Source organism: Macaca nemestrina, chromosome 3, assembly GCF_043159975.1.
Source record: "Macaca nemestrina isolate mMacNem1 chromosome 3, mMacNem.hap1, whole genome shotgun sequence".
Classification (NCBI taxonomy): domain Eukaryota; kingdom Metazoa; phylum Chordata; class Mammalia; order Primates; family Cercopithecidae; genus Macaca; species Macaca nemestrina.
In genome coordinates, this window is record NC_092127.1 from 141,947,457 (window position 1) to 141,971,654 (window position 24,198).

Here is a 24,198-nt window from a genome sequence, read left to right on the forward strand (position 1 = left end):
TCAGTCATTACACATATTTTGCTATATTACTTTGTCTGTATTTATATGTATATATACATTTTTTCTGAACCATTTGGAAATAAGTCACCTGTATCACAACATTTCATCCCTGAATGAATATTTTCAACATATATTCCTTTAAAATAAACCATTCTCCTACACAAGCATCGTATCATCAGCAAATTAACGATAATATCCAGTCTATGTTCAAGTTTCTCCAACTGTCCCCAAATACCAAACCATATCCAACCAATATTTCATTAGTTTTTGAGCCTTGCTTTGCTTTCTAGCATAATAAAATATTTTGAGCTCACCTTATACTTTCTTGTCTTAGGTCTGAAGTCAACCATTGTCCCAAGAAGCTCAGGAGTAAGATTTGGGCTAGCATGCTCATTGCTACAAGACTGTCATTACTTCTGTGATTTCTCTCTCTCTTTTTTTTTTTTTCTTTTTGAGATGGAGTCTCACTCTATCACCCAGGCTGGAATGCGGTGGCATGATCTCGGCTCACTGTAACCTCCGCCTCCCGGGTTCAAGTGAGTCTCCTGCCTCAGTCTCCCGAGTAGCCGAAATTACAGGCACGTGCCACTACGCCCGGCTAATTTTTGTATTTTTAGTAGAGACAGGGTTTCACCATATTGGCCAGGCTGGTCTTGAAGTCCTGATCCCAAGTGATCCACCTGCCTTGGCCTCCCAAAGTGCTGGGATTACAGGCATGAGCCACTGTGCCAGGCTTTCTGTGACTTTTCAATGGAATAGGGGTGTGTGTGTGTGTGTGTGTGTGTGTGTGTGTGTGTGTGTGTGTTGAATTTCTATGAATAGTTACACTTCAAATGTAATATAGGGTTTTCTTACCTTTTAGAAGATATATATAAAAATAATGTATATGATTATATGTAATCTTCATGCTGAGTGTCTGAAAGTCTTGGTACCTAATAGCATTAATTTAATTGCATTTTTCTATAATACGCATAAAATAGTTTCTAAATTACGACACCTAAAATATTGTATCTAAATCAAGTTTAAGATTGCTCTGCCAGTTGCTACTTTTCTCTTTAGACTACATCCCACTTAGGAGGTATAGCCAGAATATTGTGCTCAAAAGTCACTTGAAATAATTTTTTTTTTTTGCATGGTTATGTTACTGATTTGAGTACATGAACAGTTAGATTTATTTGCTTTCAATTTGGGAGTTTGCTCCTTTATCTAAATGTATGTTTTGTATAAAAGATTTACATGGTTCAAAAGTCTACATATATATATGACAGTATGCATAGAAATTCTCACTTTATTTTTATATCTCTCACTATATTTCTCTCTACTTCAGCTGCTGTAGGTAACAATTTTAGTTAGTTTCTCTCTTATCCTTTCAGCGTTTTCTTTTCTAAAAATAAGCAAACAAGTCTTCATAGGGTATCAATTCTTCTGCACATGTATGAATGGCAGGATTCTAGACCCGGAAGTCTAAGAATCACATGGCGGTAGTCAAGAGTCACCAGGTATTTGTGTGAAATGAGAGGTAAAGCATGTTCAGCAGGCAAGAATCTGAAAGGATGTGGCTCCAGGTGACATAAGTCCAAGGGCAGCCACTGCTACAGACACTAGCTATTGCTAGTATCACTGGGGTAGTGTTACTGGGGTCAAGAGGCAAGTCGCAAAACTCAATTGACTACCAATGTCAAAAATCTTCAGTATAAACAACATAAGCTCTTTTTGTGTTCACGTTGCAGCTTCAATAACATCTCCTACAGTTCTTGCTCACATGGTGTTTATACTTTAGTGGCAGCAACAGAATTAAGTAATCACATGACGATTGAACCAAGGCAAACGAATAAGTACACTAAACATGATTCTATGATTCTACGAAAGTGTAAGACAAAAAAAGCAACCAACCAGACAAACAATATAAACCTGACTTGGACTGGGGCCCTCTGAGAAGTATTTGCTGAGAAAGAGACAGGAACAGAGATCAGAGGGCTGATTTGGTGCTAATTATGTGGAAATGGAGGCTGGAGAAGTGAGTGCTCCAGAGAGAGGGAGCAATATGTTATGAAGGGATTGTGGTGAGTCTGAGCAATGTATACAACAGAATTTTGAGATGAAGACTGGGACAAAATAATACTGGGATCAGGTGAACGAGGTCAGCATCAACAGTGATCAATCATGTTGCTAGTATATGATGAAAATGGCATTTTCCCACTGTGGTCTTTCTAAAAATCCACAGCCCCAGACTAAGCATACAAAAAATATCAGACAAATTCAAATGGAAAGATGGTTTACAAAAGATCCGACCAGTACTCCTCAAAACTGTCAAGATCATGAAACAAGGAACTTCTGAGCACCTGTCATAGTCAACAGGAGCTTAAGAGATGGACAACCAAAGGTATGGTGGTTGGCTGCATGGGATCCTGGAATAGTAAGAAGACACTAGGAAAAAAAATAAGGAGATCAGAATATAAATTTTAGCTAATATTATATCAATATTAGTTGATTAATTATAACAAATGTACCATACTCAATGTAAACTATTAAAAATAGGGGTAACTCAATGTGGGGTAGATGGAAGCTATGTACTGTTTTTGCAATTTTCCTGTAAATATGAAACCATTCAAAAAATAAGTTTACTAAAAAGTATGCAGGAGGGGTGGTGGTTGGGGGCTGGACCTTGCAGGACCTCATAAACTGTTTAAGATTTTAGCGATTTTTTCTAATACACTCACTTTAAGAGCTGTGATTTTTTTAAACAGATAAACCATGATTACATTTTACCTTACGTAAAATGTCACTGTGGCTGAGGTGCCAACCTCTGAATGGCAAGTGTCGATGGAGGACATTCAGTTTTAAAGCTCTTTTAATGTTTTTGGCAAGAGATGATGGTAACTGGAACAAGGATCAGGCAGTGGAGACAGCATGGCATAATCGGAGTTAGTATCAAGTTTGTGGGTAAAATTACAGCAGCGGTAATTTGACACCACTTGAAATTATGGGTTTGAGAGAAGAAGCAACACATTTAACCTTATGTCTGCCACTGAGCCAGGTCACATTTTCTGGCCTAGAGGACTTAATGAGTTAAAAGGGAAGTCTTCTTTTCTTTTAAATCTGGAGACTTACTTTCTGCTCTTTGGGGAGTAGAAGTAGTTGGCTTTTCCAGCTCTACGGGGGAATAAGTTAATTGCTCCTAGTTAATACAGATTATAGGCTGCAGGCATGCGGGATCTCCCATTAAAAAGCTGCCGGCAAACTGGTCAATTGTCAATCCATCTCTGTCTTATAGCATCTTATTAAAAATATCAAGGCACTGTCAACACACACATTCCGGCCCTTTCCAATGGTTTGCCCCCATACTATAGATTCTGTGGCAAAGTTATATCCTTCCCAAGTTAGCTCATGTCAGTTTTATAGAGTATTTTATCATAGCATAACAAGGGTTATCAACTTTCCAAGCTTCAAAATCTGCGTGTATAAGAGTGTGTGTGTGTTTTGCCACTAAGTTCTTGAACACTAAGCGAATGCCACATATTTCAAGATGGATAAGCAGCTCTGCTCCATGAGAGCATTCATGGACCCAGGTTCTCCATCCTGTTATTCCACCGTTCCTTAGGTTGTACTGTCTCAGATCTTCATTGGCTTTTCATCTACAGAAGGAGAAAGAGAGAGTTGAGGTCCAGGAGTTTCCTTTTAAGAAAATAGCATGAAAGTTGCACACATCTCTTCTGAGCATCATGGGTCCAGAGCTAGCTGTAGGGAGGCGTTAGTGGCCATATACCCAGCTAAATCTTGACTTCTGTTGAAGAAATGGAGGATGGATTTTGTAAGCCAACCAGCAGCCAAAGGAGACTAAGAGGAGTCACTGAGGAATATGAGGGTTATGAAGACAGTGGTATCCCAGAAACCAAGGAGAAGAGCATGTTGCATGAAGAAGGAGATGATGGTTTCATTTTGGTTACATTTATCCAAATGCCGCATCCAACTCTTCAGTGTCCCTAGTAAAATCTGGTATAGAGATGGACACTGTTTTTCAGGTGAGGCCTGCTGAGTGTAGAGAGTTGTGAAACATTTTTCCGTTAAATTGAGAATGTTTTAAATAATGCAGCCTATGTTTTCTTTAAGTAACAAGACCATCCCACTGACTCACACTGATCTGCTTCTCAGCAAAAAACTCCCTGCTTTCTCATGTTAATTGCCATAAAAACAAGTCACTTCTATCATGCATTTGGTTGAGTTATGAAAACATGTAGGTATTTCATTTCTTTTTATGTAAATTTATGCTGATTTTATTCCATAATTTGAAGTCCAGAAGTCTTCTGGAACTGGACTATGTCCGTATATTAGTTGTCTTTTCCATCTTGTGGTTTATGGTAAAATTAATAAAAGGCCTTGCAAATCAGTAACAACAGCTACCATTTACTGTGTGCCTATTGCTCAATGCCTGTTGGTAGAGTGTATTGAGGTGCTGGCTGGCTGCCTTCTCATTTAATTTTTGAACATTCTTATAAGGTCATTTTGTTTGTTTGTTTTCTGGCCTGAGTATTGTATTAATTACATAAAATAAAACACATTGGAGAAATATTGTTAATTTTTGACAGGATTTTCCAACACTAATACTAGTACTGTTATTGCAGCTACCATACAACTCTGAACACTAAAGAATTGTTGTTTTTAATAATTTGGAAATTATTTTATTATGGTATCATTTACATACATTAAAATTCATTCTCATTGGTGCACAGTTCTATTTGTTTTGACAAGCTCACACAATCATGTAACCACCACCACAATCAAAATATAGAATGGTTTTAATAACAATTTCTTTAGGCTCTTTATAGTCAATAGTTTTCCTCCCCCACTTTCTGCCCCTAACATTTTGCCTTTTCCAGAATGGAATATAAATCGAATCATATTGTATGTAGCATTTTGTGTCTTGATTGTTTCATTTAGAGTAATGCATTAGGATTTGTCCATGTTTCTGTGTGCCTTAGTAGTCTATTCCTTTGCATTGCTGAGGAGTACCCATTGAATGGTGGTATCACAGGTGGTTTATTCACTATTTGGAGAACATTTGGGTTGTACTTAGTTTTGGACAGTTATGAATAAAGTTTCTATAAACATTCATGTACCTTTTTTTGTATAAACATCAGTTTTTATTTCTCTTGGGTATATACTTACAGGTGGAATTACTGAATTATATGGTATATGTATGTTTGTTCAACCATGTAAAAAATGACCAAACTGTTTTCCAAGATAGCCATTCTATTTTTCAGTCTCACAGCAAGTAGGAATATTCTAAATGCTTTATATGCTTACCAGTCTTTTGTCAAATATATGATTTGCAAATATTTTCTCCCAGTCTATGGCTTTTCTTTTCACTCTATTAATAGTGTCTTTCGTAGTGCAGAAGTTTTTTTTTCACGAAGTCCAATATAGCAACATTTTCTTATATAAATTGCACTTTTGGTGTTATATGTAAGAAATCTTTGCCTAACCCATGGTTACAATGATTTTCTCCGATTGTCTCTTTCTAGAAATTCTATATTTTCATATTTTACATTTTAATATGTGATGCATTTTGAGTTTTTTTATATAGCAGGAGGTAGGAGTTGATATTCATCTTTTACATGTGAATATTCAATTGTTCCAGTACTATTTCTTCAGAAGACTCTCCTTGTCAATTAAAATACCTCTGCTCTTTTGTCAAAAATAAATGAAGTTTATATAAGTGGGACGATTTCTGGACTGTCTATTTGATCTATGTATCTACTTTGTAAAATAGATTTTAATGTATGTGTTAGATGGATGAGAAAATTAGTTTCAAAGAGGTTAAGTAACCTGTTCAACATCATCTTGTATACACACATGAGTTAAGATTAGTTAATGAACTCATAAAAATGTTTTTGAGTATTAGACCTACACTCACTTTCCCTCTACTTTTAGTCACCACTGGATCCAGCTTTGAGGGTTTCAGTGATCCATTGGTCTGTATTTATTAATAATAATATCTAACATTTAGTAACTTTTTGCCATGTGCTTGGTATGATATTGAGTTCTTTGTATGTGTCATCTTGTTTAAGCATCACTTCCCCTCTTTAGAGAGGCTATTATGATGCCTTGTCACAAGATAAAAGAGCTGAAATTTGAACTCAGGTCCTCCCACTTGCTCTTAACCATCACACTATTCTGCCAATGGGAAGTCTAACTGTGAAACAAATCAAGATGCTGCCACATTAATTGATACCTAGTCCATATTTTGTATTGTATCTTTATGGATTTTTAAAGAGATTTTATATAAAGTCTTTTAGCATTAAATCTATGTCCACATTTATCTCCTAATTTTTGATACCTACAAAAAGAAACCTCATGTAAGCACATAAATGCATACGCACTGTGAGAGTTGCTTATGAAAGATTGTTAAAAACAAGGTTGGTCTTTTGGTGGAGAAATGATCAGACAGATCAGAATGTCATTTTGAAGTTCACAGCAGAGACTGCTACCGTGACATTGGCCTTGTTTGTTAGATTCATTTGCAGTAATAACTAAAGGAGGGTTTTTTTTTTGTTTTCTTATATGTTGTTTAATATCAATTCTTCTGGTCCTGAATATTAAGACCATGTGAGATGATACTCTTAACAGAGAAAGTGCTAATGAACTTTGAGACTCATTTGGAACTGGAAAATTATTTAATAGCCCCAGATCCATAGTTCTACTCTCCCATCGGAATTAGCTATCCTAAAAAAACCTTCCTTGACTCCCAAAATTTTATTAGAGCCCCCTGTTGTATATTATCATAAGATCTTTACTTCCTTATCAACACTTTGCACATTTTGTTTCTTTATCTTCTTATTTAAGGTATATCTTCTCTAAAACACTTCATGAGAGTAGGAATGTATCTGTGTTGTCAGAGTTTAGTACAATGCCTATACATATGAAATGTTCCAGAAATGTGTTTCAACAGACAAACTGATATAGAGAGCAATTGGGGCCAGTAATGTAAATGGCTCCTTCAATACTTTTTCAAGAAAGACTAATTCTTGGAAACGGTTTGTTATTCTAGAAAAAAGAAACCTATTGGTCTGGCAGAGTGATAGTCTAATAAATAGGTAGAATTAGCAACTTTCTCCTGGTGAAATAATGAGGGAGAAGATTGGGAAGAGAGGGAACTGCTAGTGGAAGAGGTACTGGATTGGCCTTTAATTTATTGACAATAATAAGAAGGATATTTCAGAGAAAGTCGTCCTCCCTCGTTACACTGGAAAACCTCAGAATTTTTTCTCCTCTCATTTCAGAATCCTCACAACCAAATCCTGTGTCAATAGATGGCAAAACAGCATAGCTGGTAGCAGGGACACAACCTTTTCCAAAAAGGTATTGGTCCTTTTTGAAACTGTGCCAACTTATACCTTGAAAGTTTATATGCATCCCTAACAGGAGTCCCACACTTTCTAATGGAGGAGTCAGAGGGACACAGCTGAACGTATTAATCAATCTTTTTAGCATAAAAAAGGGACAATTAGATAATATGTGCATCCTAATGAGATACAGTAGGGAGATAAAACATATAATTTGTATGTTTTATTATTGTCGAAAATAATGAAACCTAAATGTGACCAAGCTTCTAGATCCACCACCAGTTTACAGGAAATACAAGGCAAAAACGAACACGTAAAATAACACGATGGGGATGCATTCGGCAAAAATCCTGAATATGGACCATTTTCTAGGACAAATCATTCATATATATATATATGCATACAAACATATGTATATACACATATATATGAAATAATATATATGACATAATGAGATGTTTGACCAATACATGAATATTTAGTGACATTAAAAATTTATTAGTTTTCCAAATTATGATAATGCTATTGCAACTCTGTGTGCATTTTTTTAAATTATATTTTAGGCTCTAGGGTACATGTGCACAACGTGCAGGTTTGTTACATATGTATACATGTGCCATGTTGGTGTGCTGCACCCATTAACTAGTCATTTACAGTAGGTGTATCTCCTAATGCTATCCCCCTCCCCCCGTCCCCACAATAGGACCTGGTGCGTGATGTTCCCATTCCTGTGTCCAAGTGATCTCATTGTTCAATTCCTACCTATGAGTGAGAACATGCGGTGTTTGGTTTTCTGTTCTTGTGATAGTTTGCTGAGAATGATGGTTTCCAGCTGCATCCATGTCCCTACAAAGGACACGAACTCATCCCTTTTTATGGCTGCATAGTATTTCATGGTGTATATGTGCCACATTTTCTTAATCCAGTCTGTCACTGATGGACATTTGGGTTGGTTCCAAGTCTTTGCTATTGTGAATAGTGCCACAATAAACATACATGTGCATGTGTCTTTATAGCAGCGTGACTTATAATCCTTTGGGTATATTGGAGAATGTTGTTAGAAGTCAAGATCTGGATATGAGGTACACTTGTTGCTATTGGAATGTCATTTATTTTAGGCCCTCTCAGTTGACAGAACAAAGAAATATATGTCTGAAAATATGTCTGTAGCTCTATCCATATGAAACTATATGCATTCATATATATTTATATGAAATGATATGTATTCTTGGTAATGTCTCCAATACTAATTCATTACCACGTGAATTATTCTAGCTCCTCTGCTTGCTATATCTATAAATTCCTACTCCATCAGTAAGAAATCAGCCTCCTGCCTTCCATCCATTTAATTACTTATTCAAATAGCTCTTAAGATTTTGAGATACGTTCCATCAATACCAAATTTATTGAGAGTTTTTAGCATGAAGGGCTGTTGAATTTTGTCAAAGGCCTTTACTGCATCTATTGAAATAATCATGTGGTTTTTGTCTTTGGTACTGTTTATATGCTGGATTACGTTTACTGATTTGAGTATGTTGAACCAGCCTTGCATCCCAGGGATGAAGCCCACTTGATCATGGTGGATAAGCTTTTTGATGTGCTGCTGGATTCCCTTTGCCAGTATTTTATTGAGGATTTTTGCATTGATGTTCATCAGGGATATTGGTCTAAAATTCTCTTTTTTTGTTGTATCTCTATCAGGCTTTGGTATCAGGATGATGTTGGCCTCATAAAATGAGTTAGAGAAGATTCCCTCTTTTTCTATTGATTGCAATAGTTTCAGAAGGAATGGTACCAACTCCTCCTTGTACCTCTGGTAGAATTTGGCTGTGAATCCGTCTGGTCCTGGAATTTGTTGGTTGGTAGGCTATTAATTATTGCCTCAATTTCAGAGCCTGCTATTAGTCTATTCAGGGATTCAACTTCTTCCTGGTTTAGTCTTGGGAGAGTGTAAGTGTCCAGGAAATTATCCAGTTCTCCTAGGTTTTCTAGTTTATTTGTGTAGAGGTGTTTATAGTACTCTCTGGTGGTAGTTTGTATTTCTGTGGGGTCGGTGGTGATATCCCCTTTAACATTTTTTATTATGTCTATTTGATTCTTCTCTCTTTTCTTCTTTATTAGTCTTGCTAGAGGTCTATCAATTTTGTTGATCTTTTCAAGAAACCAACTCCTGGATTCATTGATTTTTTGGAGGGTTTTTTGAGTCTATATCTCCTTCAGTTCTGCTCTGATCTTAGTTATTTCTTGCCTTCTGCTAGCTATTGAATGTGTTTGCTCTTGCTTCTCTAGTTCTTTTAATTGTGATGTTAGAGTGTCAATTTTAGATCTTTCCTGCTTTCTCTTGTGGGCATTTAGTGCTATAAATTTCCCTCTACACACTGCTTTAAATGTGTCCCAGAGATTCTGGTATGTTGTATCTTTGTTCTCATTGGTTTCAAAGAACATCTTTATTTCTGCCTTCATTTCGTTATGTACCCAGTAGTCATTCAGGAGCAGGTTGTTCAGTTTCCATGTAGTTGAGCGGTTTTGATTGAGTTTCTTAGTCCTGAGTTCTAGTTTGATTGCACTGTGGTCTGAGAGACAGTTTGTTATAATTTCTGTTCTTGTACATTTGCTGAGGAGTGCTTTACTTCCAATTACGTGGTCGATTTTGGAATAAGTGCTATGTGGTGCTGAGAAGAATGTATATTCTGTTGATTTGGGGTGGAGATTTCTATAGATGCCTATTAGGTCCGCTTGGTGCAGAGTTGAGTTCAATTCCTGGATATCCTTGCTAACTTTCTGTCTCGTTGATCTGTCTAATGTTGACAGTGGGGTGTTAAAGTCTCCCATTATTATTGTATGGGAGTCTAAGTCTCTTTGTAAGTCTCTAAGGACTTGCTTTATGAATCTGGCTGCTCCTATATTGGGTGCATATGTATTTAGGATAGTTAGCTCTTCCTGATGAATTGATCCCTTTACCATTATGTAATGGCCTTCTTTGTCTCTTTTGATCTTTGATGATTTAAAGTCTGTTTTATCAGAGACTAGGATTGCAACTCTTGCTTTTTTTTGTTTTCCATTTGCTTGATAGATCTTCCTCCATCCCTCTATTTTGAGCCTATGTGTCTCTGCATGTGAGATGGGTCTCCTGAATACAGCAAACTGATGGGTCTTGACTCTTTATCCAAGTTGCCAGTCTGTGTCTTTTAATTGGACCTTTAATCCATTTACATTTAAGGTTAATATTGTTATGTGTGAACTTGATCCTGTCATGATATTAGCTGGTTATTTTGCTCGCTAATTGATGCAGTTTCTTCCTAACATCAATGGACTTTACATTTTGACATGTTTTTGCAATGGCTGGTACCTGTTGTTCCTTTCCATGTTTAGTGCTTCCTTCAGGATCTCTTGTAGGGCAGGCCTGGTGGTGACAAAAATCTCTAAGCATTTGCTTGTCTGTAAAGGATTTTATTTCTCCTTCACTTATGAAACTTAGTTTGGCTGGATATGAAATTCTGGGTTGAAAATTCTTTTCTTTAAGAATGTTGAATATTGGCCCCCACTCTCTTCTGGTTTGTAGAGTTTCTGCTGAGAGATCTACTGTTAGTCTGACGGGCTTCCCTTTGTGTGTAACCCAACCTTTCTCTCTGGCTGCCCTTAACATTTTTTCCTTCATTTCAACTTTGGTGAATCTGACAATTATGTGTCTTGGAGTTTCTCTTCTCGAGGAGTATCTTTGTGGCATTCTCTGTATTTCCTGAATTTGAATGTTGGCCTGCCTTACTAGGTTGGGGAAGTTCTCCTGGGTGATATCCTGCAGAGTGATTTCCAACTTGGTTCCATTTTCCCCCTCACTTTCAGGCACACCAATCAGACGTATATTTGGTCTTTTCACATAATCCCATATTTCTTGGAGGCTTTGTTTATTTCTTTTTACTCTTTTTTCTCTAGACTTCTCTTCTCACTTCATTTCATTCATTTTATCTTCAATCGCTGATACTCTTTCTTCCAGTTGATCGAGTCGGTTACTGAAGCTTGTGCATTTGTCTCACAGTTCTTGTGTTATGGTTTTCATCTCTATCAGTTCTTTTAAGGTCTTTTCTGCATTGATTATTCTAGTTATCCATTCATCCATTCTTTTTTCAACGTTTTAATTTCTTTGCACTGGTTATGTAGTTCCTCCTTTAGCTCTGAGAAGTTTAATGGACTGAAGCTTTCTTCTCTCAACTCGTCAAAGTCATTCTCCGTCCAGCTTTGTTCCGTTGCTGGCAATGAGCTGCGTTCCTTTGGATGGGTAGATGCGCTGTGATTTTTTGAATTTCCAGCTTTTCTGCACTGCTTTTTCCCCATCTTTGTGGTTTTATCTGCCTTTGGTCTTTGATGATGGTGACGTACTGATGGGTTTTTGGTGTGGGTGTCCTTTCTGTTAGTTAGTTTTCCTTCTAACAGTCAGGACCCTCAGCTGTAGGTCTGTTGGAGTTTGCTTGAGGTCCACTCCAGATCCTGTTTGCCTGGGTATCAGCAGTGGAGGCTGCAGAAGATAGAATATTGCTGAACAGTGAGTGTTGCTATCTGATTCTTGCTCTGGGAGTTTCGTCTCAGGGGTGTACCCCATCGTGTGAGGTGTGAGGTGTCGGTCTGCACCTAGTGAGGGATGTCTCCCAGTTAGGCTACACAGGGGTCAGGGACCCACTTGAGCAGGCAGTCTGTCTGTTCTCAGAGCTCAACCTCCGTGCTGGGAGATCCACTGCTCTCTTCAACGCGGTCAGACAGGGGCATTTACCTCTGCTGAGGTTTCTGCTACTTTTTATTTAGCTATACCCTGTCCCCAGAGGAGGAGTCTACAGAGGCAGGCTGGCCTCCTTGAGCTGTGGTGGACTCCACCCAATTCAAGCTTCCTGGTGGCTTTGTTTACCTACTTAAGCCTCAGCAATGGTGGGCACCCCTCCCCAAGCCTCGCTGCCACCTTGCAGTTAGATCTTAGACTGCTGTGCTAGCAATGAGGGAGGCTCTGTGGGCATGGGACCTTCTGGGTCAGGTGTGGGATATAATCTCCTAGTGTGCCATTTACTAAGACCCTTGGTAAAACGCAGTTTTAGGGTGGGAGTTACCCGAATTTCCAGGTGTTGTTAGTCTCAATATCCTTTGACTAGGAAAAGGAATTCCCTTCCCCCTTGCACTTCCCAGGTGAGGCAATGCCTGGCCCTGCTTCAGCTCTCGCTGGTCAGGCTGCACCTGTGGACCAGCACCAACTGTCCGACACGCCCCAGTGAGATGAACCCAGTACCTCAGTTGAAAATGCAGAAATCGCCCATCTTCTGTGTCACTCTCACTGGGAGCTGAAGGCTGGAGCTGTTCCTATTTGGCCATCCTGGGCACATCCCCTCTGTGTGCTTTTTGACAGATTTCTTATCTTTTGGATGTGTGTTTTTGAAGAACTCATGGATGAAATGATATGATGTGTGAGGTTTGTTTGAATAACCCACACTGGGCACAATATTGTTGAGGTTTAGATAAAACAAGATTGAACACATATTGATAGTTGCTTAAACTGGGACTAAGTACATGTTATAAATAATTCTTCTCTGCTTTTGTGTATGCTTGAAAATTCCTACAATAAAAGTTTTTTTAAAAATCACCAAAATAATGATTTTACATTTGAAAGTTTTTCTTTAGCTCCAAAACAACTGTTCCCGTTTCCACAACTCTCCCTAGTTCTGTTTTGTTTCTAAAATTTTGTGGCGTGGCATTGAAACACATAATGCCTTCCATAAGAACCCAGGTTTCTTTCCTATGTTAATGCTCACAGCATTCTTCAGAAGCATATAAAGTTTCATCCACATGTCAAAGACAATAGTTTGTTGCACATTTATGGAGCAGATGCCTGGGAAAGCCAGGAATAGAATCCAATTCTCTAGTCTTTCAATCAAGTTCTCTATCCACTGGTTTAGGTTCCTACTGTGTTGTGAGTCAGATGATTCACATAAACTCCCAAATCCTTTAGGCTCCTGGCATATCATATGAAATGAGAATTTGTTCATGAGGATGACATCTGTTAAAGAGACCTTTGTATAATATTTGACAGCCCCAACATTCCTTGAATGCTTGACAACTGCCATGGGAATAAAACTGAGCACAGCAGTAGAACAATCAACTCTGGATTGGGTCATGCTCTGTTAGCCTCACCACGAATTATTATTTATTTTTCATAGGGAAAACAGTATAATAGAGTAAGAAGAAACATGGATTCGGATACTAGTTCTACCACTAACTTTTATGGCCCAGGAAAATTATTTGTCCTATTTTAGCTTGTTCTGTAAAATGGTTATAATAGTATCTATCTCATAAAGTTGATGGTGAGGATTCAATGAGAAAACATATAAGTACCTAGTACAATGTCTGCCACGTGTGTAAGCTATCATCACCTGGCCTTAGTCATTATTAACTAAGTTTTTTTTTCCTGTTTTTTAACTTGTATGTCAATGCCTTGATATTACTTGATGTAAGTCGGATTCAAGTGTTTCATTTTCTCTGTCCCTTCTCTTGAGAACAGAAAGCCACCTTTCCATGTGTATACAGAATGACTGTACTGTCAATTAAAGTGACTGTAGAAGACAATTTTTGAAAATCAAATACTATTTTTGAAGATAGCCTCTAAATTCAACTCTACTAATTTAGTTCTGTGACCATATCTTTTGTAACCATTTTGTCTTGGAGGCATATATTGATTTTGTCTACATAGTATTTATTTTACTCATTTTTTAAAAAAGGAATCCTTTGTTTTTCTTTTGACAACCACTCATTCCCATTTTTGGTTTATGTAAGGGGTTAGAAAAATTTTTCTTAAAGGGTTAGAGAGTAAACAGTTGAGATTTTTCGGGCCATGGTTTTGGTTGCAACTATTCAACTCTGCTATCGTACCCTGAAAGCAACCACAGGCTATTCACAAACAAATATATACATGGCAATACTTTTCAACAAGCCTTTATTTTCATAACCTGGTAGCCTACTTGTGGACCACAGTTTACCTCTGGTATATAAAATTTAGAGAAAATTACCTTTTCCTGCACTCTATTCCCCAACATGATCCAGAACTGCTAACAGTATACTGTGTCCATCTGGCCACTGTGGTTGGCTCATGATGGGAATTTGATTTAAATTGAACCAATTAGAAACAGGTCCATAACTTTTGCTATTACAGTTAAGGAAGATGCACTCTGTTTTACTTGGGGTAGCTAAATTGGCAGAATATATGTCTGGGATGTCTGGTGGTCATCTTGTTTCTTGGGGAATGTCACTCAGGGAATATGTCATCTTGTCAAAATGGGGAAGTCTACCTGAAGCTGAAACCAGTGCAGAAGAACACAGAGCTGAGAAACGTAATGGTAACTGCGATCTTTTGTGTCAGTAAGACTAAGTTGTTTTCTTCTAGAACACTTTGCCAGAAAAGATAAGACTGCAAAACCAATAAATAAAGCAACTCTTCATGTAAGGTGATGTTTCTTTAAAATCTTCCCTGCCTAAAATGATTTTGAAGTTATCCTTTGCTATAGAAAATTGGGGCTTTTTATTACAAATTCTCTCTCTCTGGATTAAATCCAGAATTGTTAATTATTTGAGTAAAGTTTCGGTCTTGTAAGCAGCCATCCATTTGCCCCTTGGCACATTCTCAAGAAGTTCAGTGGCTTTCTATTTAGACAAATGTCTAGTTAGTCTTTTCATATTTTCTAAAATGATGTCAACCCTAATTCCAGGATGAATGACTATCAGGGCATATGATCTATGCTTAATTGGCCAAGAAAAAGAACTACAGTCAGGTACTTTGCAGACGGTATAAATTCAAACTCACAGACACCTTTGTTTTTGGGTTCATGCTGACAATAGAAAGCGGTGAATTTAGGCCACATTGCTTTGCTTTTGTTAAACTATATTCCAAAGCATTGCTATTAGTTTACTGAGTGTCATTATTAACAATAGCCACATAAAACTTGTAGTTCCTGGATGATATTGCATTCTCTACTCCATGCAGTTACCTTTTAATAAGAATCCATGAAAATAATTTCTTTCAAATCTCAGTGCTAGGAATGTCTGGGTTTTTTCATATCAATTGATTATTTTTTAAAATGTTATGAACACCATTAATCATGTACGTTTTCTCTTTGAACAAACTACTAAGGTACTCAGTATTCAGTTTATGACTTAATTCTAATAAGGTGAAATGATTTTTTTTACCAGTTATTTTTATCCCAATTTCCTAACTAATTTTAGTTTATCACATAGCATTGTGGAACAGTTTGTAAATATCTACATGAAGAGTCCTTGTTAATTAGTTAATAATGAAATGTTGGCCAAGAAGGGAGAAAGGGGCAAGAAAAGGAAAGTGGGAAGATACCAGAAGCTGACCTTTTTCACTTAACAGCTTAGTCCAGTGTCTTGCCTGGACTGCCACTAGCTGTGTTTTGGTCTAGAAGAAGTCATGCGCAGGTTCCGATTGTATTGCTTCTAAACACTTGCTGCTGTCAAAAAGACCCCATCCCTTTGGGGACATAAGCCCTAGAGTTGAGAGCACCCACAGGATTCACGCTTCCATGACTCTGGGGTTCTCTTTAGGGCTTTACCAGATGGAAAACTAGCACCTCGGAGCCAGTGAGGTGGTGAGCTAACAGGCTTTATCGACAGATGGAGGACCCCAAGTGTGAACGAAAACAGCTTCAGCTTGAAAGAAAAAAAAAAATTCAGAATCCAATCTATGTAAGCAAATACCCATATAAACCAATTATTCAAAAAAACCTGGGGTACAGTGACTACCTTGGTGACTCCACATAGAGATATTTACCTGTCCAATATTTTGTTAATGCTTTTAAATCAATTATACTATGTTGAGAAAGAATGATGCTTTCCTGTTTTAAATGTGAACTTAATGTAGTGTGAATAGTTCCCTTTTGTTGCTGTTAACAGGATAGTTACTGACGATTTTGGGAAAACAGAACTTTAACAATTTCACCACACATTGTTTGGAAAACCTTAAGTGTATCTTTCTGCTCATGCTTTCTCTGAATGTAAAGATATAAATTTGTGGTAATTGGATCAGATAGATAGATCATAGTTTCATTATATGGGAATATTACTGGAAGTGATGAAGTATTTGTCTCCAGGTTCATCCAACACTTCTAACCATTTAATTTTTATCTATTTCTAGAAATAATCACATTTATACAAAGAAGTTACCTTCAGTACTCAGCTTCTTTCATGTTAAAAATGATTATAGGTTAATTTTATAACCTACTTATAACTACATAAGTCTTATAAAATGTGTATTTCTTTGATTAACATTTTATATTTGTTCTATCCAATGCAAAGAGAAAGTATTGACAAAATTACAGATATTTTACTTACTAAGCCTCTATTTGTTTTTCACCTTAAAAATAAGTTCATATACATCCATTGCATCCACTGACCACAATTTCACATCTTTTTGTTTTTTAAGTGTCAGAAAAATTTTCACCAAATTATTTATTGAGAAGTATTTATTTTAGGAACTCTATGAATGTAAATAAGTTTCAGATAAAAATAACAAACCTCCACTTAAATTTAAAAGGACCTCTAATTTCAATTTGAAGAATTTGCAAAATGCATTTTATGGAAAATAAAAGACTTTTCCCCCCTCAGGTTTAGAACATCTAAATTCATTTTAAAACTAATTTTTACATTCAGAAGAAATTATACATCAATTGGAATGCTAACATAGATTTGAGAATTTTTAATTTGAAAAAATTATATGAGTTAATTAAAATCTTAATTGTATCATTGCTGATACATTTTTGATAAGTCAAAAATCTGTTAAAACTGAATTAAAGTCTTCAAAGTTGATTTTAACATCCAAGTTTCCTTATGATGTGTCCTTCTTGACATTAGGAACAGAGAATTAATACAGCAAAATTGTAAAGGGTTGCACAAACAGAGCCATCTCTGTGGTGGCAGAGGAGCTTAACAGTTCATGGGACCCTTTTGTACAAGTGACAACACTGTATTGGTCATAATGGTGCCTAGTCCACCATCTGTCTGATAAAACAACTCAGCATGCTAAGTATTATTGACAGGAAGATGGGAAAACTACCTTCTTTGGGGGGCTCTGGCTGACCCTTTCTCAAAGCCTGGCAATCTTTCAAAGGTCTTTTCTTCAGTGTAAAATAGCATCAATTTGCCTGACTCAGTATTTCCCCTTTCTCAGAGTACATGCAATATTCTTTATGAAAGAAAAAGCCACTAGTGTATTCCAGTGATCTAAAATGTTGAGACACAGGTGCCTAAATTGGGTAACGTAAAACTGTCTTTTATTTATACCAAAATTTGCTGTATACCCGGGGATATCTGATCAGCTATAGAGGTTAACAACATGAGGTTTCTGGTGATTACAGCCAAGTTACAAGGATGGTGAACTTAGGAGTAGTCTGAAAACAGCCACTCCTAGCTGCTCATTCACACAGTGGTATGTATGTGGAGTTAGGTGTCTAGAGATGGTTTTAAGTGGCTAAGACACAGATGTTGGAATTTCAGCCTACAGAAGAAGGTGTGTGCACACATGTTTGAGTGTGTGAAAGCTCCCATATATCTACTGTTTTCTTTACAATAATTTGTAATCTTTTAATTCTATTTTTATAAAAAGTTTTGTTGAGGTATAATACACACGACAATTTACCCATTTTAGGTATAGAATTTAGTGATTCAAACACTGATGCCTGTCACCTTTTACTTCATTTTGACAGTGTTTGATAACATATTGTGATTAGGATTGTGTTAATCTGATTTCTACTTGCTCATTAAACTAAATTATTAAATTAATATTACTGATATTTGTGTAATTATTTTTTATAATTATTTTTATAATTATAAAATTTTTATAATTGTTGTAATTATTTATAATTTTTAAATTTTTATAATTATTGATTAGTGCAGAAACTTAGGTCTAAGCATTGACGAAAAGCTGTTCAGGAATATGATCGTCAAACATTTACTTCTAAAGTAAAGCTTCCAAGCTACATGTGGGTCATATTTTCTTTGTCATGAGAAAATATGTACAGTTTATTTGATCCCATAATTTTGTATTATTCATTATATGCCCTGTTTCCATAGATCTGCAAATCAATGCATATGTGTTTATGTGTAGATTAGAAACTATATTGCTAATTTAATGTCGACATAGGTCTTGCATTAAACAAAAAAAGTCTTTTTAAAGGCTCTGCAGGATCCCGGTTTACAAAGTCTGTATCCTAGGCAACTCTGAAGCTTTCTAAGGAATATGCCAAGTAGACAGTGCTGTAGCTACTACCAGAGAACAAATCTTTTTCACCTTGGCATCTGGGTTTTCCATTTGTTGGCCAAAAGAAGCATAATTTTAGCATTGTCTTTAGCTATTCAATAAATGCCAGTGGGTAAAACCATTGGGAATACTGGTGAAGAGCACTTGTTTGTTAAATGCCATAAGGACCTATTATTTTAGCTGTTAAAATCAATTTTCTGAATTAAAAAAGTAAACTATGATAATCCATGTGATTTAATTTAGATTTTCTGTAAATCTCTTCTTCCTTTTCTGCCCCCACTGAACCACTGTTGAGAAGATATCTTATAATTTAAAAATCATTATAACTTAAACCTTGGAATAAATTGTGGAATGATATTTTAAAGTACAACTTAGGGAAATCCAATATAACAGAGTAAGTGAGGAGCAGGTAGCAACACACAAGATTCATCAAAATTTCCCTTTTAAAAAATTGCTTAGAATATATATGATATATATTAGCCCAGATTACCTAGAATACAGAGCTTGAGACAAAGCATATATGTTAATAATGGGAAATAATAATAGGGAAAAAGGAACACAAATAAAAAATCATTTCCCAACTAGTCAAGTACAGGTTCACACACCAAAAATGGCAGCTGTTCAGTCATAAGGGATGTCCCCTGAGATGATGTCTAGAATCTCTGTGCCTTGGAATAATCAGCAGCAGGAGGAAATTAATAGATTTATTTGCCAGTATATACTTGCCTCTTGTAGTTCTCTTGGTCAAGGTTTATGCCATGGACACTAATGTCATTGCAATTCTGAGTTATGTTACCTGGCCACTTGGACTTCTATTGGGAAATCCAGGTCATACTTCCCATACTATGGTATTATTGAGTTGGACAGGAGCTGGTAAATTTGCTGTAACTTCTTCCATGGCAGGAGCCATAGACTTATGTGTAAGTCTAGACATCACTGTGGGAAAGATTGAGAGAGTGATAAATATTAAGTGAAAGGTGACAGTGTTACAGCGACAGCTGGTAGGATTCCATTGAGCAAGTTGGCAAGGCTTGGGAGTCAGCTAGTACTAAATGAATCTAGGGAGTCTTGTAGCTGGATTCAGTATGAAGTGTCATTCACTTTATAGAATTCAATTTGCATGAATTATTAACATTATATAAACATAACTATTTTGGTTGTCTACTATGTCTTGAGCAAGAGATAGCCAGAAATAAAGATATACATTAATTTATGTGCAGTTGTTAATAGTTTAGCTGGATGATCAGGGTCTTGGAAGGAAGAGAATTGGGAGATTGGTGACAAGGAAGGCTGAGAATAAGTATGTGAATGGGCTGGGCACGGTGGCTTACACCTGTAATCCTAGCACTTTGGCAGGCTGAGGCAGGTGATCACTTGAGGCCAAGAATTCAAAACCAGCCTGGCCAACATGGCAAAACCCCATCCTACTAAAGAAAAATACTAAAATTAGCCAGGTATGGTGGTGTGTGCCTGTAGTCCCAGTTACTCAGAAAGCTAAGGGATGAGAATCGCTTGAACCCAGGAGGTGGAGCTGCAGTGAGCCAAGATAGTACCATTGCACTCCAGCCTGGGTGACAGAGCAAGACTCTGTCTTAGAAAAAAAAAAAAAAAGTATGTGAATGATCCTCTTATAATGGACACAAACTGTGAAGATATTTGTTTTCTATATTAATGCCCACCTAGGGATGTCTACTTTAATAGTGAGGAGGATAAGACATGTTCTCTAGTGGTCAGAGACATGTTCTCTAGTGGTCAGTCAGCTACATTTCCTCAGCTAGCCCACTGCCTGTACGATGAGCCTATGAGCAAAGTCAGTGATGGAGGTGATGGAGTGGGCTCAACATCATGGTGTGCACTTACCAAGGGTGACCTGGCTGCACTACTGCTGAGTGCCTAATCTGCTAACAACAGAGAAGAATTGAGCCCCCAATATAGCATCATTTCCTGGGAGTACCAGGAAATGGTGGCAGATTAATTACATTGGATATCTTCCATCATAAAGGGGGAAGATATTTGTCTCTTAGAATAGACATATTTTTGATACAGATTTGCCTTTCCCTCCTTTAATGCTTCTGCCAGAATTGAACTCACAGAATAACTTATCCTCTTTATGGCATTCCACATATAATTGTGTGTGATCAAGGAACTCATTTCAAAGCAAAAGAAACGTAGCAATGGGTTACCTTACCACATCCCCCATCACTCAGAAGTGGCTGGACCAATTTAAAGATGGAATGGCTTGCTAAACCAGTCAGGTATGGTGTCAGGTGAGAGATAATACAGGAATGAGGCTCTATTTTACAGGACATACTTAGTATATGCTTTGAGTTAGAGATCATTATATAAGGATTCCTTTTCTATAGCCAGAATACAAGGGTCTGGAAATCAAAAGGTAGGACTGACAATGTTCTTCTCAAAATATCACATAATACCCTACTCACAGAATTTTTGCTTCCTGTCCTGCAACTTTGCATTTTGGCTGTTTATGGATGCTGGTAACTAAAGGGAATGAGGCACGGAAGATACTTCCACCAGTGGAAACAATAATGCTTCCATTGAATGGGGAGATGAGACTGCCAACTGGTCATTTTGGGCTTCTTATGTCACTGAAGAAACATGTCAAAAGAAAAGGAAGTTAATTTTCTGGTTGGAATCATCAATTCCAATAATCAAGAAGAAACTGGGCTGCTGTTACACAATGCAGATAAGGAGGACCATGTTTGAAATATGGTACATTCTCTGTGGTGTCTCTTAGTATATTCATGCTCAATAGCAAAAGTCAACAGAAAAGTATAGCAACTAAAAAACAACAACAACAAAAAGGCAGGGTAACTGAGGACTCAGACACTTCAGGAATGAACATTTGGTTTATTCCACCAGGTAAAGAACCGTCAACCAGCTGTGGTTCTGGCTAAGGGCAAAGCAAATATGATATGGCGATATGGCTAGTGGACAAAGGAAGTCTTAGATATAAACTAAAGTCGACCTTTGAATAACATAGGTTTGAACTGTGTGACCACTTGTACACAGATTTTCTTCTGCAGCTGCCACCTCTGAGACAGCAAGACCAACCCCTCCTATTCCTCCTCCTCCTCAGCCTACTCAACATGAAGATGACAAGGATGAAGACTTTATGATTCACTTTCACTTACATATATTTTCTCTTTCTTATGATTTTCTTATTAACATTTTATTTTCTCTAGCTTACTTTATTGTGAGAATACAGTATATAATACATATAACATACAAAATATACATTATATAACTGTTAATGTTATTGGTAAGAATTTCAGTCAACAGTAGGGTATGAATAGTTAAGTTTTGGGGAATTAAAAGTTAGAGTAGATTTTTGATTGCATGGTATATGTTTGGCACCTCTAACCCCTTTGTTGTTCAAGGGTCAACTGTACAAGTACGGAAACAAGGACCATAATAATTTTGCATATATGCTTTTTGTTTCTAATATTTGTATATATTAACATTCTTTTTTCTTTCTTCTTTCCATTTACTTTTATATACTAGCTGGTGGAGATTAACTTTATAACTTAGTCTTTAAGTAACAGCATATTCAGTGGAGCTATGGAGGAGTTTGAGGAATAACTAATATAGTAGGCGATGGATACAATGACTGCTGGGACTATGTCTCTCCTCATTTTGGGGAAAGGGTAAGAACTGCATCACTTGTAAGCAAAATAGTTGAATCTTGTTAGATGGAAATTTAGGGTTATTTTAATGTGGTATAGAAGCTCAAATGTGTTAGAAGGGTGCATATGGAAACTGAGTAGCCAAAGAGGTAGTCTGGTGATCTGTGCCAACTATCAATTTATTACCTTTCAGCTCCAAATTCACCTATCACTACATGCTTTTTAATAATGGAGATGGAACCTGTAAGCATGTATCCTCTGTAGTTGGCATGATGTTAAACTTTGTCAGTAGAGGGCACTGGAGGAACAGTGAGGAAGAAGGGGCTTTTCTCTCCGATTCCAATGTGTTTCTAGATGCTTCTACTTGCTCCTCATGCTTGTTTGCCAGTGACACACATGAGAGGCATCTAGTAGTACTCATCCCCTTCGAGAGTTTAAATGGTAATTCTGTAGATAGCTTCCTGTCAAGTTCCGTTCACACCTCTATGAGTGGATTCCTCATGAGTCTTGTAAGCACTGCAGCAGTCAGCTTCATAGCTGTGGCCCACCTGCACCTTGGAGGGGGATTTCCTTCTTGTTAGTTCCAGCTGTAGTTCCAGCTCCGGGTCCCTGCCTACCAGTCTCAGTCCACCTGCACTTTGGAAGTGTATTTCTGGTTTGCCAGGTCTAGCTGCAATTGTGTCTGCCTACTTCAACTCACTTGTAATATGGAGGGGTATTTCTTGATTACCCAGCAATTGTGAATTAGTCTGGCCTGGAAAAGCCCAGTGAACTTCTCTGCCATCCAAAGGTACCAACAATATCTTTTCCAATGAAGTCTGAACCCCAGACTTAGAGAGAGGAACTTCCACATTTATTTCTTCATTGGGTATTCTTCCTCCACCCTGATCCTCCTTAGTCCTCTATAGTTAATTCTGTTTATAATCTTTATACTAAAATTCCTTGTTCAAATTAATGTGTTTTCTGTCTCATTCCATCTTAATACACTACCTATCCATGAGATTTGGAAAAAAGATTGTATGCATAAGAGAAGAGATTTTATTCCAAATATTTTAGGGATTTTATTTTATTATCCACTTTGGGGTTCAGTTGTTAGTCTGGAATAGAAAACACCAGGAATGCAGTAGACCTATTGGCTATATGGTAGTTACAGCATTCATATCACAGCCATCAGGCTGGGTTACATCTAACCTGTGCAGTGCTTTTCAGGAAGGACAGGAGCTTAGGGTTCCCTTGAGTTACTTCTCGTTAGAGATAAGAATTAAGCTTTGGATAGTTTAAGGAATTCCACTGCTTACTGGACATACTCAAGAATGGGATCTCCTCTAGTCATGAACTAACACTGGAGGTTAAATGCTTCTTCAGGTTATCCAAGTGATTTTCTGGGGTTGGGTCAAGTTTGAAATTTCTGGGTAGTGGTCTGAGATCGATGAAAGGCTTCCTCAGAAGCATACATGGTAGAGAGAAAACCTTGGAGCACAACCCGTCAAGAAAGATGTCCCCAGGTTTTGAAGACCTCAGGACTCTTTCATTGACTTTCATAACATGTTCTCAATTGGAAAAGGACCAACTGGATGGTTATTTACTTCCTGAACAGCTTCAAATAATATAAAGAAATAATGAAGATAAGGAAAGGTGCTCCCTTTCCTCAATTATCTTAAAAAGATCTTGACAAAATTGTCGTATGGGATTCATGTCCATCCCCCACATATGCGCTTACACCAATAATGCTTGAAAGATAGATGATTAGGAAGTACTTGAATCTTTTAAATTATCTCGTTCATTTTTTTAACTTGCATGTTCTCTACCCCTTCCCTCACCACTAAACCATAAACTCCGTGAGAGCAAATCTCTTTTCTGTCTTAATCACCACTGCATTCATTGTACGTTTACTGTCTTTTAAATAACA

At 37.1% G+C, this 24,198-nt stretch overlaps 1 long non-coding RNA gene across 2 annotated transcripts in view; it reads left to right on the forward strand.

Moving 5' to 3' along the window:
* The window catches only part of LOC105477232 (uncharacterized), a 392,595-nt gene that overhangs the window by 300,855 nt on the left and 67,542 nt on the right, over positions 1–24,198 (forward strand). The window lies entirely within an intron of this gene.